This window comes from Mesoplodon mirus, assembly GCF_964341445.2.
Source record: "Mesoplodon mirus genome assembly, chromosome: X".
NCBI classification, from domain to species: Eukaryota; Metazoa; Chordata; class Mammalia; order Artiodactyla; family Ziphiidae; genus Mesoplodon; species Mesoplodon mirus.
The window spans coordinates 2612593-2631871 of record NC_138981.1 but is presented as its reverse complement, the minus strand read 5'-3'; positions in this window follow the sequence as shown (position 1 = coordinate 2631871).

The window sequence follows — 19279 nt, the reverse complement described above, 5'->3', positions numbered from 1 at the left end:
TTGTGGCCTCTCCCGTTGCGGAGCACAGGCTCCGGATGCGCAGGCCCAGCGGCCACGGCTCACGGGCCCAGCCGTTCCGCGGCATGTGGGATCTTCCCGGACCGGGGCACGAACCCGTGTCCCCTGCATCAGCAGGCGGCCTCTCAACCACTGCGCCACCAGTGAAGCCCTCTAGATTTTTTTCATTGAGTATTTTGATGAGGTAATGCATAATTTGTTTTATGAAAAAAGGGCAGATCAGTAATTATAATCATAGCTCTTATAGATCCACAAGTGACGCCTTTGAACGCCCACAATTATAGACATAATTAAATGTAATTAATTGGGTACCACAATTAACAACACCCATGGTGGACTCAGAACCTGTCCCCATCCTAAGTGCATATAAGTTATGTGCTCATTTCTTCTTGGTTGTTCATTTCCAAATCTCCACATGTTAAAAAAAACTAACAAGTTTCTATTTTATCTTTTCATTGTAGCATACATCTTTTCTCTCTGTTTCTGATACCAAGTAACTTCCTATGTCATCATGCAGTTACCATGAAACTAAGGTGGTTTAATAAATATAGTCATCTCTTTCATTAGAAATCATGCCAGCTATACCTAAATTGACATTGGTCCTTTCAACTTGAATATATTTAATAAAAAATGATTATTGTAGCTAATTTATATCCACATTAGATTAACCATCACCATTCTATCTTCATATGTCTCTAATGTGGTGTGCCTTTCAGGTTGTGGAAAAAATAGCCTGCACACTCATTAGAAATGTACACCCTGATTATAAATCAAGTCTTGCTGAATGAGCTGCATTAAGCTGAGTAGGTAAGCAAGGTCCCCAGGAGATCAATAAGGATATGATACAGATGATCTGTCTCAGTATCTGGTCATGATTTATTGAATATCAATGGGAAATCAGAAGTAAGCATATGGTAAGAATTAAAATGTGGAAAGTGTTCAATAATTCTTCATTTTGATAGTGCTTTCCATAGAATCGCCACTTCAACTCTGAGTTCAGCACCATGATTGCTTTTCTAAACTTTTATCCTGAAAAGAAGGTTAAAGCAGACATCCTCCAAATGGTTTCTGGCACGTTATCGTAAGAATGACTGTAAGTTTTAGATAAATGATTAAGAGTAAAATCCTGTCTTAAATGGCAGAGGAGAAGTGCTTATAACCTGAAATTCCTCTTGCTGTTTTCACATGGGTTTCACTGCTTTCCATGCTTTATGTTTCCTTTACCAAAGGTTGGAGAAAGAAGCTTAATTTCCAAGTGGCTTTGACAATTTCATTTTCTTTCCTCCTGCTCTTTCTCTCTGTAAACTATGGGTTCATTCTCTGCCCTACTAGTTTAAATCATGTTTACAGGCTACTTAAAAGCTACCACAACTCAGTGCTGTTCGAAAGATACACAACAGCCGAAACGTCAGGTTACGGTCTTCTTGGTTGAGATGAGATGGAAGAAATAACTCCACTTCGAGGCAGGCGGTGTAACCACATGTCCTGGAGCTGACGAAACTTGTGTGGCAGGAGAAAGTGAACACCCAGGGCATTTGGAAGCTTGGAAAACTTTCTCTTTCATTTACTGTATTTGTTTTGTTGTGGGAAAATATGCATCACATTTCCCATCTTAACCATCTTGAAGTGCACAGTTCAGTGGCATCAAATACATTCATCATGTGGTGCGCCCGTCACCACCATCCGTCTTCACAGCCCTTTTCCTCTTACAGAAACGAAACTCTTTCCCCATTAAACACTAACCACCCCCCTTCCCTGCTCTGGGGGTCCCTCCTCATCTGTTTCAATCCATCCCCTTTCTGGGCTCCTGAAACAACCCTCTCCTGGTTTCCTCTGACCTTGTGACAGGCACTTCTGTCTTTTTTGAGGGTCACTCCTGGCCTTGCTGTCAGTTGTGTACATGCTGCAGGCATCTTTTGTGGCCCAATCCTGCAGTCACTCTCTCTTTGCCTCTGGACTGTCAGTTTTGCCTGCTTCAGTGCTGCCTCTTGGCAGCTTTGCTGGGTTAAATAATGTCCCTTTAAGTCCGCATCCACCCACAACATCAGAATGGGACCTTATTTGTATTAGGGTCTTACACACTGAATTAATTAAAGCTCCTGAGATGAAATCATTCTCGATTTATCATGAGCCCCGCATCCAGTGACTGGTGTTCTTATATGAGAAGACACACAGACACAGAGGAGAAGCCAGGTGAAGATAGAGGCAGAGATGGGAGGGATGCGGCCACAAGCCAGGGGGTGTCCAGAGGCACCAGGGGCTGGGAAAGACAAGGCATATTTCATCCAAAGTCAAAGCAATAGAAGACCTGAAAATGAAAGCTCTTAGGATGCATAGGATGACTCGGCAACGTAGGAGGCTGCTCCTGATTAGAGTTTGATGCAAAGAGTTGGCAGATACCTTCTCTGGAATAGGGAGGGGATAGTCCAACATTGGGTGAAGGCTGCTTTAGGTAACTTTGCAAGATATTCAGCTCTGTGCAGGTTCACCTTTGCCCATGCCCAAACCTTTTCTTCTCCGTGTGATTTCGAACGTATGTTTGGGCACAAAAGGCATCAGAATATCTATCCACAGATTTTGTGTGCGATCCAGAGATGCGCTTGCCAGTTTGACTGCTAAGCACTCAAACTTCAATGGGGAAAAATACCTCTTCCTGTGGGATGAACCGAACTCTCGTACAGGATAGCTCATTAGTGGTGGCTGTTTCTGGGAGAAGTGATGATTATCCTACAGTAAAAGATTGGGAGAATGCCGTGATGCTCTTTTAGGGAATTCCTTCTTATCATTCAGAAACCCGCCACACAGCCAGACTATTTAAAAAAAAAAATCCACTCATCTTACTTAAATAAAGAGAACACACGTACAGGAGAGAACCAGGGATCTATCTGCCGAACCACTGAATCATCTCAAGCCTATGTTTTTGTTTGTTTGCTTTTGTTTTTAATTTTTGGCTGTGTTGGGTCTTCATTTCTGTATGAGGGCTTTCTCTAGTTGCGGCGAGCGGGGGCCACTCTTCATCGCGGTGCGCGGACCTCTCACTATCGTGGCCTCTCTTGTTGTGAAGCACAGGCTCCAGACGCGCAGGCTCAGTAGTTGTAGCTCACGGGCCTAGCCGCTCCGCAGCATGTGAGATCTTCCCAGACCAGGGCTCGAACCCATGTCCCCTGCATTGGCAGGCAGATTGTCAACCACTGCACCAACAGGGAAGCCCAAGCCTATATTTTTAAAAGTATTAGATGTATGCATGTAACATTTCAGCCCGGAATCTGCAAGGCTGAATGCCAGTTCATTGTTTTCATCATTCAATCATCATCATCGTCAAAGAAAAAGTGCTTGCTTTTTCATATATCGATACTATACACTATACATACACTATCTACTATTTGCAGGCACACAGTCAATGCCAGAAATAACCCCAGCGTGAAGTCAGAGCTCATGCATTATGCATAGGCTCTGGGTTATATTATTTTTGGCACTCACAAGGAGACAGGGGCCATGCTCCTTTGCAGAGCAGTGCAAGAGTCTTAGAACTCAAAGGATGTTTGATAGAATCACCTGAAACACTGAGCCAGAAGCAGACATTGAGAGCTGGGCGGTTGTCAAGAAAGCAGGAGGTGGACTCAGTGTGCTAAGGTGATGCATGGACCCGGAAGAGGCAACACACTCTTCTCCTTCTTAAAAATATCCAGGAGGACAAAACATCTTGTAATGATGTCAAAGGATGCACGGATATGCTCCTATGACAGCGCTACCTTGACGGTAATTTGGAAAATTCAGGAAGGCGCTAGATGTCCCGTAGGAATACAGCAGAATGAAAAGTCGAGAGGGCTCGCGGTTTCCTGGGACATGGGCTTGGTTTCAAAGACCACGTGAGCCAACTGCGATTTGCCGGATCTTGAAAAAAATCATATCACTGCTTCCCCGTGGGGAAAAACAGGAGAAACCGTCCTACCTTGCCGTGCTGATTTCATAGAGCACCTTACCCAATGCCTAGAAGGTGGTCGGTTATAAGGGGCCATCCCTCTTCTTTCTGTCTATTCAATAATGGGTAGATGTACATGCAAACATCCTCAGAAGGTGGTTTGCAGGGGAAGTCGACGTGAACGAGGAGGGTCTAGAGTTTGTATCATGAGAGCCAGTCCCCATCAGCAGGTGCATCTGACTAAGGGAGAAACCGTGTCTCCTAAAGCTCCTATTTGACAGAAATTTTACAGCCTTGCAGAATTCTGCACTGGCCATCCGTGTAGGTCTCAGCGGACCTGGACACTTGCCCTGGGAGTAAGGAAATGTCACTTCCTTTCCTGATTCTGCTGCTTCTCAGAATGGAGACTCAGGATGTGACTTGCACGGTCTGGAGATCAGATGTAGGTCTCCCAACACAGCTGCCTCCTGCATTGGGGACCTTTGATCACCCCATACCCATGGGCATCCCTTCTCTTTTGGTTTATTTAGTTTATTTCATCTCACAGTTCTTTGATGTCTCCTTTCTGTTTTCTTGATCTCCCACTGGATTTGTCTTCCTGTTCCCCTGCCCAGAGCTGAAATGTAGCATCTGCTCATTGTTTTTTCCCCAAACTTCATTAAACCGATTCGAGACACCGTTATTCAACCAGTCCTGGTAGGAGAGACTTCCTGTCTCAGCCTTCTCCTTTTCTGTCCTCTCAGGTTCAGATTCTCACTCCTGATTATTCACTGAGTCTATGCCTTGTTCTCTGTTCTTACGATGACTGTGCTCCCTTTCTCCATTCTATTGTTTAGCTTTAAATGTCATTACAATCCTAGAGCTGCTGTGACAAACTGCCATAAGGCAACAGAAATGTATCCTCTCACAGGTCTGGAGGACAGATGTTGGAATTCACGGTGTGGGCAGGGCTGCGATCCCTCTGGAGGTGCTGGGGGAGCATCCTTCCGTACCTCTTCCAGCTTCTGGGGGTGCTGTCAATCCTCGGCTTGAGGCTCCATCTTCACCCTCTGCTTCCATCATCACCTGGCCTCCTCCGCTGGGTGTGTCTGTCCCTGTTTCTTCTTCTCTTCTTAAAAGGACACCAGTCATGCTGGGTTAGAGATCTCCCTACTCCTATAGGACTTCACCTTAACTTAGATCTTAATGGCATCTTTAAAGACCCGCTTTCTAAGTAAGGTCATATTCACAGACTAGGAGGTTGGAACTTCAATCTGTCTTTTTTTTTTTTTTTTTTTTTGCGGTACACGGGCCTCTCACTGTTGTGGCCTCTCCCGTTGCGGAGCACAGGCTCTGGACACGCAGGCTCAGCAGCCTTGGCTCACGAGCCCAGCCGCTTCACGGCATGCGGGATCTTCCCGGACCAGGGCACGAACCCGTGTCCCCTGCATTGGCAGGCGGACTCTCAACCACTGCGCCACCAGGGAAGCCCAAGAATCCATTTTGATATGTATCTCACACACTTTAGACCCAAGAAAGATTTTCTAAGTGGACTCAGCCACAACCCATGATGCTAGGAAAAAAATAAATGCAATACATTAGAAATGATAAATAGCAAGATGTCCTAAGAGCATGAACATCATCAGCAGATAGAACAGATAAAAAAAAGTGTGGTCTATACATACAATGGAATATTTTCCAGCCTATAAAAGAAGGAAATCCTGCAACACAAGATTGACATATATACATTACTATGTATATAATAGATAACTAATAAGAACCTACTGTATAGCACAGGGAGCTCTACTCAGTGCTCTGTGGTGACATAAATGGGAAGGAAATCCAAGAAAAGGGGCATATATGTATACATGTGGCTGATTCACTTCGTTGTACAGCAGAAAGTAACACAACATTGTAAAGCAACTATACCTCAATTAAAAAAAAAAAAGACAACATGGATGAACCTGGAGGACTTTATGCTCAGTGAAATAAATCAGTCACAGAGAGACAGACCCTGCATAGTTTCACTTCTGTAAGTATCTAAAATAGTCAGACTAGGGACTTCCCTGATGGTGCAGTGGCTATGTCTCCATGCTCCCAATGCAGGGGGCCCGGGTTCGATCCCTGGTCAGTGAACTAGATCCCACATTGCTGTAACTAAGAATTCACATGCTGCAGCTAAGACCTGGCGCAACCACATAAATATTTAAAATATAAGATAGTCAAACTGATAGACACAAAGAATAGAATGATGGTTACCAGGGCCTGAGGGAAGGGGAAAAGGATTTTATGAACCAGACCATTTAAAATTTCATTCATGCAAGATAAATAAGTTGAAGGGAATCTGATGTATGATATTGTGTCTACAGATAGCAATACTGTACTGTACACTAAACCATCTGTTCAGATGGTAGATCTCAAATTAAATATCCATACCAAAATAAAGAATTCAGAGAAAGAAAATAGTACACCCAAAACTAACACAATATTATAAATCAACTATACAATAAGAAAGAAGGCCACAAAAAAATATAGCTAACATCACCCACCATAGTGATTTGAATAGAAAAGGATAATTAAATTTCCCCTGAAACAAGTGTCCTTCTTTATAAAAACAGACCCATTAAAAAGTGATTTCACTCTTCCAAAGATATCCCACCCTTCCAAAAAGCAGTCACATTATAATTCCTTTAAATAGTGAATTCTAAAGAAAAATTCTGATAAATTTTTTAAAAAGAAAAAAACAGGAAAGAAAATGAATTTTATTTCACAAGATGTCTTTAAACTGTGGTGTCTTAAAGAATAATCAGTTCTATGTTTTAACGAATTGATAGAAAATGTAGATTCCAAATAAAATTACATTCCCCCAGGGGAAAAAATTAATAACTCAAAATAGAGCATCAACTTAAATGTAAAGCATAAAGCTATAATTTTTAAAGAAAAAAGTAGGAGGGCTTCCCTGGTGGCGCAGTGGTTGAGAGTCTGCCTGCCAACGCAGGGGACACGGGTTCGAGCCCTGGTCTGGGAGGATCCCACATGCCGCGGAGCAACTAGGCCCGTGTGCCATAACTACTGAGCCTGTGCGTCTGGAGCTTGTGCTCCGCAACAAGAGAGGCCACGACAGTGAGAGGGCCCGCGCACTGCGATGAAGAGTGGCCCCCGATTGCCGCAACTAGAGAAAGCCCTCGCACAGAAACGAAGACCCAACACAGCCATAAATAAATAAATAAATAAATAATTTTAATTTAAAAAAAAAAGAAGAAAGAAAAAAATAGGAGAAAATCATCAGGATCTATAGTTAGGCAAAGGTGACACCAGAAGCACCCATAAGAGAAGCAATTCATAAATTGGATTTCATCAACATTAAAATCTTTGCTCTGCAAAAGTTGGTATCCCAGCCTGTCTGTATTATGACGTATCTGTGTGACTCACAAAGCAGTACAGTAGTATGTGAAGATGGAGTTATATTAGATAAAAATGCATAGTGATAATGCTTGGGGAACTATTAGAGTATAACTTTTATGTTCAGAGGAGAGACAGTGAAATTATTCAAGATCCTCAAATAAAAACAGAAAGCTGAAAATGAGAGAAATAAAAACAAAACAGAAAAATCCCCAAATACAATAAATGAAGTGGTTACAAATATCTTAGATATGAATCCAGCACTATCAATAATTACTTTAAATGTTAACGTTTTTTAAACATAGTGATTAAAAGAGATCGTAACAGCATATTTAATTTTCTTTTAAAGGACATTTATGTTGTCTAAAGGGAACCCATTTAAAATACAAAATCCGAGATAGGTTAAAATAAAGAGAAATCATGCTTCCACCAATCAAAGGAAAATATCAAAAGATACATTCATTTCAGACAAATCAGACTTTAGAAGAAGGACAATTATTAAGGATAAAAAACATGTTAAAGGGGACAATTCTCCATGAGGACTCATCCATCCTAAATGTGTATCCACCAAGCACCAGAATATAAAAATACATGAGGTAGGGCTTCCCTGGTGGTACAGTGGTTGAGAGTCTGCCTGCCGATGCAGGGGACACGGGTTCGTGCCCCGGTCCGGGAGGATCCCACATGCCGCGGAGTGGCTGGGCCCGTGAGCCATGGCCGCTGAGCCTGCGCGTCCGGAGCCTGTGCTCCGCAACGGGAGAGGCCACAACAGTGAGAGGCCCGCGTACTGCCAAAAAAAAAAAAATCTTCATAAAAATACATGAGGTAAAAACTTGTAGAACTGAAAGGGGAAGTAGAAAAATGCACTCTTCTAGTTGCAGAGGTCCACTTACCTTCATCGATAACTGATGGATCCAGCAGGTAGAAAGTCAGTAAGAACATCACTGAACTGAGCAGCCCTATTAATCAACTTGATCTCATTGGCATTTACAGAAGACCTCATCCAACAATAGCAGAAGACACGTTCCTCTAAAGTTCACGTGGAATTGGGAACCCATTCTGGGTGATAAAACATAACATACCCACAGCGAAAGAATAGAAATGATACAAAATATATTCTCAGCCCATGTGGAACTAAATTAGAATTCAATAACAGAAAAATAGATGAAGGACTCCCAAATCATTGGAAATTAAATAACACAGTCGTGGATAACACATGGAAGAAAATACAGTTTATTGAAACATGTATGGTACAGTGGTGAAAGCCATGCTTCATGGGAATTTTACAGCATTAAATGCATATATTAGAAAAGAAGAAAGATGTAAAAACAGTAACCTAAGTGTGTCTTAGGAAAGCTAGAAGATGAATTTGGATCTAAAGCACATTGAAGAAAAACAGTTATATAAATTAGAGCAGAAATCAATAAATTAAAAGACAGAAAACCCACAGAGAAACATCAACAATGCAAAACAACAGGTATTTGAAAAGATCAATTATGAAATCATCTACATATTGTCTACAGGTATACATGTATACCAACAATTTGATGGGAATCATTCCTTATTTAAATTTCAAAAAATATGCAAGGATGATTAAATTGTTTATAAAGTTAGAATTAGAAAACGAATAAAAACGCATTCCTGAGGAATTGAAACAATTATCAGAGCCATACAGTACAAAGGGGACTCAGTGAGAAACATGATGGTGTTGGTTGTGGGTAGAGCTGATTAAAATGAACACATTATTTATTTATTTACTTATTTTTTTTTGCGGTACGCGGGCCTCTCACTGTTGTAGCCTCTCCCGTTGCGGAGCACAGGCTCCGGACGCACAGGCTCAGCGGCCATAGCTCGTGGGCCCAGCTGCTCCGCGGCATGTGGGATCTTCCCGGACTGGGGCACGAACCCGCGTCCCCTGCATCGGCAGGCGGACTCTCAACCACTGCGCCACCAGGGAAGCCCTACATTATTATAAAGTTATAATTTAGGGAGCATGGGGAAGAAGAATAAACCCTACTGAATAATCAAGTCTTTGTAATCATGTTTCATGTAACATTCACATTTCTCTGAGATAACTAGCTTTCTCACCTTTCAGAGACATGGAGTAATTAAAGCTCAGAGCATTGGTCTTGAACAGTTTATCATCCACTGAAGAGAGAGTCAGGATTGAACTTGTTCATCGGACTTTAAAAGTTCGTGCTCTTTGGCAGTCAGACTTCCTCATTTTATATTCATAAAGCAAGTAAAATTCATTCCAATGAGAGATATTATGTAGAAATAAAATATTACACTCAGCATCATTTGAATAGATATCATTATAAGATCCATTTCTGTATCATGGAGCTATTTCTGCACCCTAGTAAATGACCCATCATAACAGTGATTTGTAGATCTTGTTATAAAACCTTCTAATAAAAATTCCTTCTCTAATAGAAGTATTCATTTCACCAGAAATTCATTAGCTTGTTTTACCAATGTAAGCAAATTGAGGAGTAAAGTTTCATACCAAAGGGTTTTGGAAATCAGGGGATGCCACTTGCAGGGCTGAGCAGAGAGATACAAATCTTAGGAGGAGGGAAGAGGTCAGATGTTAGAACCTGGGTTGTAAGAAAGGATGGTGTCGGAGGTTTGTGAGAAGCTGAGGAATTAGAAAAAAAAAAAAATTGTTTTTTAGAGGTAACTTTTGTCACTTTGGACCTATCATGAGGAAGATGCTGGGAAATAAGTGTCCACAGCCATCCTCAATATTACATGACCATGATCACTTACTTCAACTTTAAACAAGTGAGTCTGGGATTTCCCTTGTGGTGCAGTGGTGAAGACCCCGCACTCCCAATGCAGGGGGCATGGGTTTGACCCCTGGTCAGGGAACTAGGTTCTGCATGCCTGCCACAACTAAGGAGCCTGTGAGCTGCCACTAAGGAGCCTGCCTGCTGCAACTAAGACCCAGCACAACCAAATAAATAAATAAATATTTAAAAATAAAATAAATAAGTGAGGCTGAATCCCCTCATAAATCTATTAGTATTAGACTCTACCTATGTGTTGGATCATTTTTGCTAGCTTGGGTGATGACATAACCGTTTTATTTTAATTTTCATTATTCAATCTATGGTTATTTCATTTTCTCCAAATATCACTTACAGTTCATTGAAAGAAAATATCCCTTTTGTTTCTTTTTTCCCCCCTCCCTCCCTCTCTCCCTCCCTCCCTCTCTTCCTTCCTTCTTTCCCTCCTTCCTATACAAAACTCAATTGAGAAATGTAAGAAAAAATCTAATAGAATTCACTTCATTAGGAGAGAAACACACATAAAACAACCCAATCACCTTACAGTCCCAGAGGAGACTTAACTACAGAGACAAGGTTAAGGAGAGAGTGATTCAGTCTACCTGAGAGCTCACAGAAGGCTGCCTGGAAGAGGTGGCATGTGACCTAGGATTGAAAGAAAAATTAGCTTCCCACCAGGTACATTTTAAGAAAGGGTGGGAACATCTAGACTGCAGGACCATGTGTGCTTGGGGCAGTGTAAACAGTTGGATTATCTGGGAACATCAAATAAGGAAGGACCTAGGAATAGACAACATGGCAGAAGCAGAAGCTAGTGGCCAGGACACATGGGGCTCACGTTCTATTTTGTAGGAACGGGAATCATGCAAATGACTTTTCTAGAGGCTGAACACGACTGTACTGCTTAGAAAATGTTAAAGAATCATTTTAGGTGCGAGGCCCACACTTTGAGAACGACTGAACAACAGGGTGATGTCACCAAGATGGCGAATCCTTTTTTTTCCATACTTTTTATTGAAGTATAGTTGATTTACAATGTTGTGTTAGTTTATGGTGTACAACAAAGTGATTCAGTTATATATATATATATTCATATATATGACTCATATATATATATGTTCTTCCTTTCCATTATGGTTTATTACAGGATATTAAATATAGTTCTCTGTGCTATAAGTAAATCCTTGTGGTTTATCTATTTTATATGTAGTAGTGTGTATCTGTTAATCCCAAACTCCTAATTTATCTCTTACCAGCTCCTTCCCTTTGGTGACCATAAGTTTGTTTTCTATGTCTGTGAGTCCACTTCTGTTTCATAGATCTGTTCATTTGTATTATTTATTTTTAATTTTTAAATTTTTATTGGAGTATATGTTGTGTTCGTTTCAGGTATACAGCAAAGTGAATCAGTTATACATATACCCACTCTTTTAGATTCTTTTTCCATATAGGTCATTACAGAGTATTGAGTAGAGTTCCCTGTGCTATACAGTAGGCCCTTATTAGTTATCCATTTTATATATAGCAGTGTGTATATGTCAATCCCAGTCTCCCAATTTATCACTTCCCTGTGCCTTTCCCCCCTGATAACCATGTTTGTTTTCTATGTCTGTGATTCTACAGCTGTTTTGTAAATAAGTTCATTTGTACCATTTTTTGTTTTTTTTAGATTCCACATGTAAGTGATATCATATGATATTTGTCTTTCTCTTTCTGACTTACTTCACTTAGTGTGATCATCTCTAGTTGCATCCATGTTGCTGCAAATGGCATTATTTCATTCTTTTTCATGGCTGAGTAATATTCCATTGTATATATGAACCACATCTTCTTTATCCATTCCTCTGTTGATGGGCACTTAGGTTGCTTCCATTTCTTGACTATTGTAAACAGTACTGCTATGAACATTGAGGTGCATGTATCTTTTCGAGTTGAGTTTACTCCAGATCGTTGGAACACCTGTGCAGGGCTCAGGTTCATGAGAGATGAAAATAGAGCTAGAAAGCCAGGTAGGAGCTTTCTGCCATCATCCAGCTTACATCCCAGTTGGAAGGAAGCCTACAGTCAATCTTGGGACTTGAGAGGCAGGAATTCTAACCCAGAGGGTTGTCAGAGGCCAGGTTTCCTATTTGGTTGCCTTAAATCACAGTGATCTTAGCTATAGCTTGACCTTTCCTTTCCTTTCCTGGGTTCCTTTATCAAGGAAGCTTCTGCTTCTAGGACTTTCCAAAGGCTAAAAATGCCCACTTGTGTTCTAACTACTCACCTGCATCTCTCTCCCATCTCCAAGTTCACTCACAGTCTTGGTCCCAGCAGAATGGCCTCTTGATTCCTTCAAGTCTTTATCTAAACAACACTTCTGTGCCCATCTCACCTAAAACTGCATCTCTTTCTCTCTCTCTCTGTCAGCTGGCACATCCCTTTTCTTACACCCTTTCCTTTTTATATCATTTTTCCCTTCTAACTTGTTAACCTGTCAAACATGGTACTTATGTGTGTTATTCATTTTCCGCCTTCATCATCAAAATGGATAGTTAATAATGGCAGAAACTTTAAAAATGTTTTAACATTTTGTTCATCCCTATTTTCCATGTATGTTCGCTTAGAACTGGACACAAAGTGGATACTCACTAAATATCAATAATTATTAACATGGGAGAAAACTGAAAGGGAGGTTTTTGTGGGCAGTACATTGGAACTTGAACGTAGCATTTATTTCATTGTTTTTCCCCCAGTTTCAAGTCCCAGGAAAGGGTGGGTCAAGGGCAACATCCTAACAGATGCCTTTGGACACCTCTCCAGAGCATCCCTGAACTTGAGTCTCTCGTTGGTCACATGGGTTTTGCCCCTGCATTAGTCGAATGGCCGATCTGGCATAAAGTTGAATTCTAATATATACATTGGTGTTTGGTTCCCCACAGTGTAATCAAAGTTTGTGTGCATTTTAAAAGCACATCAAGGAGCAATGAGATTCAGAAAATTAGTAACACGTGAAGACTTACCACCAGGTGCCCGATTTCTTTCCATGTCTTCTGCATCTCCTGTGGTTTTTCACTTCCAGCGGTTGCACTGTACCCTTCCCTTATTTTTTTAAAGTTTTTTTGGAGTTAAAAATGCAAATGGTTGTATTACATTGAAAAGCTTGAGGGACATCATAGGCTAAAGAAAATAGAATGAGGCCAGACAGGCGCATAGTCTCCAAGCTTCACTTTCCAAAAAGGCTGGTTGAGTGGCCAGGGTCCTTGCAGGCGCCAGGAAAATAGGCCACTGTGTCCAAGATGCAGAAATGCCGATGAGTGTGATATGCCAGATGACAACACAATTGTAATTCTGTGCAGTGGCAGAAAGCACGCTTTTTACTTAAATAATAAGCAGATTTTATCTCTTTGATCGAATTAGTGAGACCTAGGGGAGGATACAAGTGAGAGGTAGACTTTCTGAAAAGTGCATTTTGCAAAATCCAGATGGAACACGGCAAGGAAAATACACAGTGGTTGCTGAGAGTTCCGTCTGATTTGCGTTCCCGTAGCCCATAGCATTACTTCTCGTGGAAAAGACCTTAGGCTGCAGGAACACAGCAAATGTGGGGAAAGCTGGGTTATAAGATTTGGACCATTACACTAAGGATCACTCATGGTAGAGCCGTGCTAAGAAGAAGCAAAGATTCCTAATCAAGGGGCCGGTTTCCAGATTCGGTGTGGGGCGGGTTCACAGCGACGTTTGCAGAATTTTTTATTCTTTAGCCCTCCACCCAAAAAATAATCTCTGTTAACAATCCACATCTAGAACTATTAAGGAAAGGGGTTAGTAGTCCTAGAAGTGGTTTGTGACTGTGCGATTTTTTGTGGGGCGGCGGGGACGCTACAGTAATCCACTGGGTAACTCTGACCGATTACAAGAGATCGTGTAACTCTGTAGCATGCATGGAAAACCACAAAGTGTGCTGCAGGTATCTACCTGAAAATGAGAAGCGGTTTGGGGCGATTACCCCGGTGCCAGGGAGGAATAAAGGAAACATGAAAGGGAAGTAAGAGCATCGTGTTAATATACAAACATAAAATGACAAAGTTAACAATACATATATAAGTGGTACAAAATGGAATAAAGGGCTTACTCTCAGCAATTAAAATGAACAAACTCACTATGCACGAGTCATTGTTGTGTGAAAATGAGTCAATGCAGAATGATAAATTTATTTGAATGTAAAAAAAAAAATACTATATAGTATTCGTGGGTGTGTGTGTATGAGCAGTAATCCTGTATTCACTTGAATGATAAAAGACAGATTTGTGAAAAGGGTCGTCTAGCCAGAGAGCAGGAGACAGGCTTGCCGTGAAGATCATGTTACACTTTAAAAAAAAATAACCATTTGAATGGAAAATCTAATGTTTAAATCTACTCACGCTGGATTGTGGCTGCTGGAATTCCGTGATCCTTCTTGTCTTCTTTCCTGGCATTTTAAATATTTTTAAATATGAAAAATTCATCTTCTGTAAGCATAAGAACCTATCACAGTGGATTATAATTGACATCCACAAGTATGTGATGTTTTGAAACCTCAGGAATTCAAATAATACAGTGCACTTGCAGTCAGTATTCTAAACAAGGTCACAGCCGGCACCACAGAAATACTTTGGAGGAAAACCACAATGGAAGCCAAATCCTTTCTCTCTTCCAAGGTGGCCTGGGGAAGTTGGGAAAACTTCCTGGGTTTTGAGATACAGAAAGAGAGATGGAAACTTACCTTTAACTCTTTTTTTTTTTTTGTGTGTGTGGTTTGCGGGCCTCTCACTGCTGTGGACTCTCCCGTTGCGGAGCACAGGCTCCGGACGCGCAGGCTCAGCGGCCATGGCTCACGGGCCCAGCCGCCCCGCGGCATGTGGGATCTTCCCGGACCGGGACACGAACCCGTGTCCCCTGCATCGGCAGGCGGACTCTCAACCACTGCGCCACCAGGGGAGCCCAAATGGTTTGCAGTATCTTTTTTTTTTTTTAACCTTTAACTCTTGATGCATTAGTTATTTCTGGAAACCCAAGGTTCTAGAGTGTGCTAGAGTATGGGCATATATCTGAAGAAAACCATAATTTGAAAAGATATGTGAACCCCAATGTTCATTGCAGCACTATTTACAATAGCCAGGTCATGGAAGCAAGCTAAATGGTCATCAACAGATGAATGGATAAAGAAGATGTGGTCCATATATACAGTGGAATATTACTCAGCCCTAAAAAAAGAATGAAATAATGCCATCTGCAGCAACATGGATGGACCTAGCGATTATCACACTAAGTGAAGTAAGTCAGACAGAGAAAGACAAATATCATATGATATCACTTTTATGTGGAATCTAAAAGAATGAAACAAATGAAGTTATTTACAAAACAGAAACAGACTCACAGACATAGAAAACAAACTTATGGTTACCAAAGGGGAAGGGGATGGAGGGATAAATTAGGAGTTTGGGATTAGCAGATACAGACTACTACATATAAAATAGATATACAAACTACTACATATAAAATAAGTAATTAACAAGGACCTACTGTACAGCACAGGGAACTATATTCAATATCCTGTAATAACCTACAAGGCAAAAGAATCTGAAAATACAAGTGTGTGTGTGTGTGTGTGTGTGTATGACTGAATCACTTTGCCATACACCTGAAACTAATATGATTGGCAAATTGACTATACTTCCCTTAAAAAAATAATAATAATAAAATAAAGCAAAGTTTTCCCTTTAAAAAAAAGAAAAAAATACTAGAGTAAATCAATAAATTTCCTGACTGTTGAGGAAAGGGTCAGCTGAATGGAGTTGGATGTGTCCTCCGCCATCTTCCTTCCTTGGAAACCATGAGATGACTCCAATGTCTCCAGTGGTGACATTGAGTGCCCATAAACCCTCATGGTGAGGTGGGTGTGGTGTAGATGTGAGACTAGGTTTATGATGTCATTTCCTTTATTATGTCATCACCTGTGTGTTGGCATTACTTCCTGGGTCTTCCCCTGCCCTGAGCAAAACACTTCTCTCTCTGCTTTGAGAATCCGTAACACACCCATAATGTTGGCTCTGGGCAGGCAAAACTAAGTTTCTTTCTTTCTTTTTTTTTTTTATTGAAATATAGTTGATTTACAGTGTTGTGTTTGTTTCAGATGTCCAGCAAAGTGATTCAGTTATACATATATGTACATTATTTTTCATATTCTTTTCCATTATGGATTATCTCTGGATATTGAATATAGTTCCCTGTACTGCACAGTAAGACCTTGTTGTTGATCCATCCTATATATTAATAGTGTGCATCTGCTAATCCCAACCTCCCAATCCATCCCTCCCCCACCCCCTTGGCAACCACAATTTTGTTCTCTAGTTGCATCCATGTTGCTGCAAATGGCATTATTTCATTCTTTATGTCTGGGTAATATTGCATTTTATATGTACCACATCTTCTTTATGCATTCGTCTGTTGATGGGCATTTAGGTTGGTCCATATTTTGGCTATTGTAAATAGTGCTGCTATGAACACTGGGGTGCATGCATCTTTTCAAGTTTTGTCCAGATATATGCCCAGGAGTGGGATTGCTGGATCGTATGTAACTCTATTTTTAGTTTTTTAAGGAACCTCCATACTGTTCTCCATAGTGGCTGTACCAATTTACATTCCCACCAACAGTGCAAGAGGGTTCCCTTTTCTCCACACCCTCTCCAGCATTTATTGTTTGTAGACTTTTTAACAATTGCCATTCTGACCAGTGTGAGGTGATACCTCATTGTAGTTTTGATTTGTATTTTTCTAATAATTAGCAATGTTGAGCATCTTTTCATGTGCCGGTTGGCCATCTGTATGTCTTCATTGGAGAAATGCCTATATTTAGGTCTTCAGCTCTTTTTTTCATTGGGTTTTTGTTGTTATTGAGTTGTATGAGCTGTTTGTATATTTTGAAAATTAATCCCTTGTTGGTCACATCATTTGCAATTATTTTCTTCCATTCCGTAGGTTGTCTGTTCATTTTGTTTATGGTTTCCTTTGCTGTGCAAAAGCTTTTAAGTTTGATTTGGTCCCATTTGCAAAGCTGAGTTTCTAACTCATTATGCTGGCAATTTTCTGTCAAAGGACCGCTAAAGAGAGTGGAGCTTATTGTGATGTTGAGAGGCTAAGAAAACAGAGGGAAATGATTAAAAAGAAAAAAACAGTTCATTATATGAAAGAGGATTAGGTACAAAAGCCTAATAAATGTTGGAGGATGTAATATCATAGACTGAACATAAGTGTAACTCAAAAGAACATAAGGGACTAAGTCAAATCAATAATCTGTATGATCATTTTTAAATGACGTTAATACACCAAAAGGCCAAGTGGTATTAAAAATAGTTTCATTAGGAAGAAATTATATATTTTTAGGATCTCATCTTCATTTTTTTGTTTTTTATTGAAGTATGACTAATATTCAGTGAAGTGCAAAACTATGAAGTGGATAACACGATGAATCATATTTACTAATTGCACAGATGGACAGTTAACTTGGGACAGTATATCTGAAAATTACAGAGACTTTTCATGTCATATTTGAGTGAACGGACTTCAAGAATAATACCGATGTATGAATGTGTTTCAGCTATTATTTAATCCTAGTGGGGCCTTAACAGCTTCTTTTTCAGTGACATTTAAAGAAAGCATTCAACTCTCCTTAAGCCACCTTTACATAAGTACTAGCTTCTTTATGGGAAACCAAATCCCATAATGCTTATTACTGAGAGCATTTCATTTGCTTCTGAATTGCGTTGAACCACACACTTAAAGTACGTTTAAAATTAGAATGTGATGTAAATGAAAAACCAGGGGGGAAAGAGCTCTGGAATGAGACTGTCAGTGAAGATTTCCCTCTTGTAATTTTATTTCCACCGTTGAAAAAATATAAGCATATTCTAAACCTATTTCAGTGGATGAGGAGTTTTCATTTTGATACCGGAAGACTAGCTGGTTTGGGGCACAAGCGAAAAGGCAGGGAGAGTTGATTTAAGTAAGTAAGACTCTGTATAGAGCCTGGAAGCTACCTGGTCCCGGTAGGGGATGATATTCTTTCATCTCAATCATGGCAATTTACAAAGTACACAACCTCACTCTGCTCACCTAAAGTTACCAGCTACCATGGCCAGGACCTAAAGGGGACAGGACTTGGGGGTCTTTCATTGGAATTTCAAATCCTTCATTCAACCTCAGCCATTGCTTTTCTGTAGTCTTAATAGGAGGTAGGAAAACAGAGGAAGGCAAAGGAATTCTGAGGCTCAAATTAAAGAACCATGGAACACATTTAAAACAAACTATTCTTGTCGATACACCATCAGCACATTAAAACAGGCGCCTAAAAATTAGTAGCTCTGGAGAAGTACAGAAATTAGGTATAGTCCAAGAAATTTGGAAAAGTTCAACGTTAGAATCAGGTAACATTTTAAGATTGATGGTATCTTCTCGAATTACTGCTTTTGGGGTCAGTTTCCTGAATGGCAGAGAACATCGATTTACAACTATTCTCATTCTCAGCAAGTCTGTGAATAGTTTTTTTTAACTAAGTGCACTGATGTCTGACATTCCCACGGATTGTCAAAGGGATAAGTTGTCCTTCTTTTAAAAAAGGTGATTTTTATGTGTGTTATCTGGGGTGGGAGTAGCTGTCCGAAACGAGTCAATTTAGAAACAGAGCTAGTATGTGTCTACTTAAAGGAATTTGGAAGATTAGTGCTGCTTTGCTTTGTTTTCCCCGTATCTCCCTCCCTTCCACCTCCTGACATTTCTGTCCTTCCAGCAAAGCTTTATCATGGTGATGGAGAGTAGGATTTGTGCAGAGAGAGAGTCCTAAAGGCTTGGTCTTTGTGGCTAGTCTGACCCGGGTTAGAACCCTTATTCAGGCCTTTTCCGGGTGTGTGACTTAAGGATGAACGGTCTTCTCATGCCAAGATTTACTTTTCTCTTGGATATGCTGGAAATAGGCATGGTTTCTAACCTTCAAAGGAATCATGAGAATTAAGCTTCTGATGGTTTTGTCCAAAGCCTGGCATATATAATTGGTGCAGATTCTCATTATTCCTTATGATGATGGTTTTTAAATCCTGGTTGGTCTAATGTATGTAATGTAAAACTTACTCTTTTTTTTTTTCTTCTTCTTCTT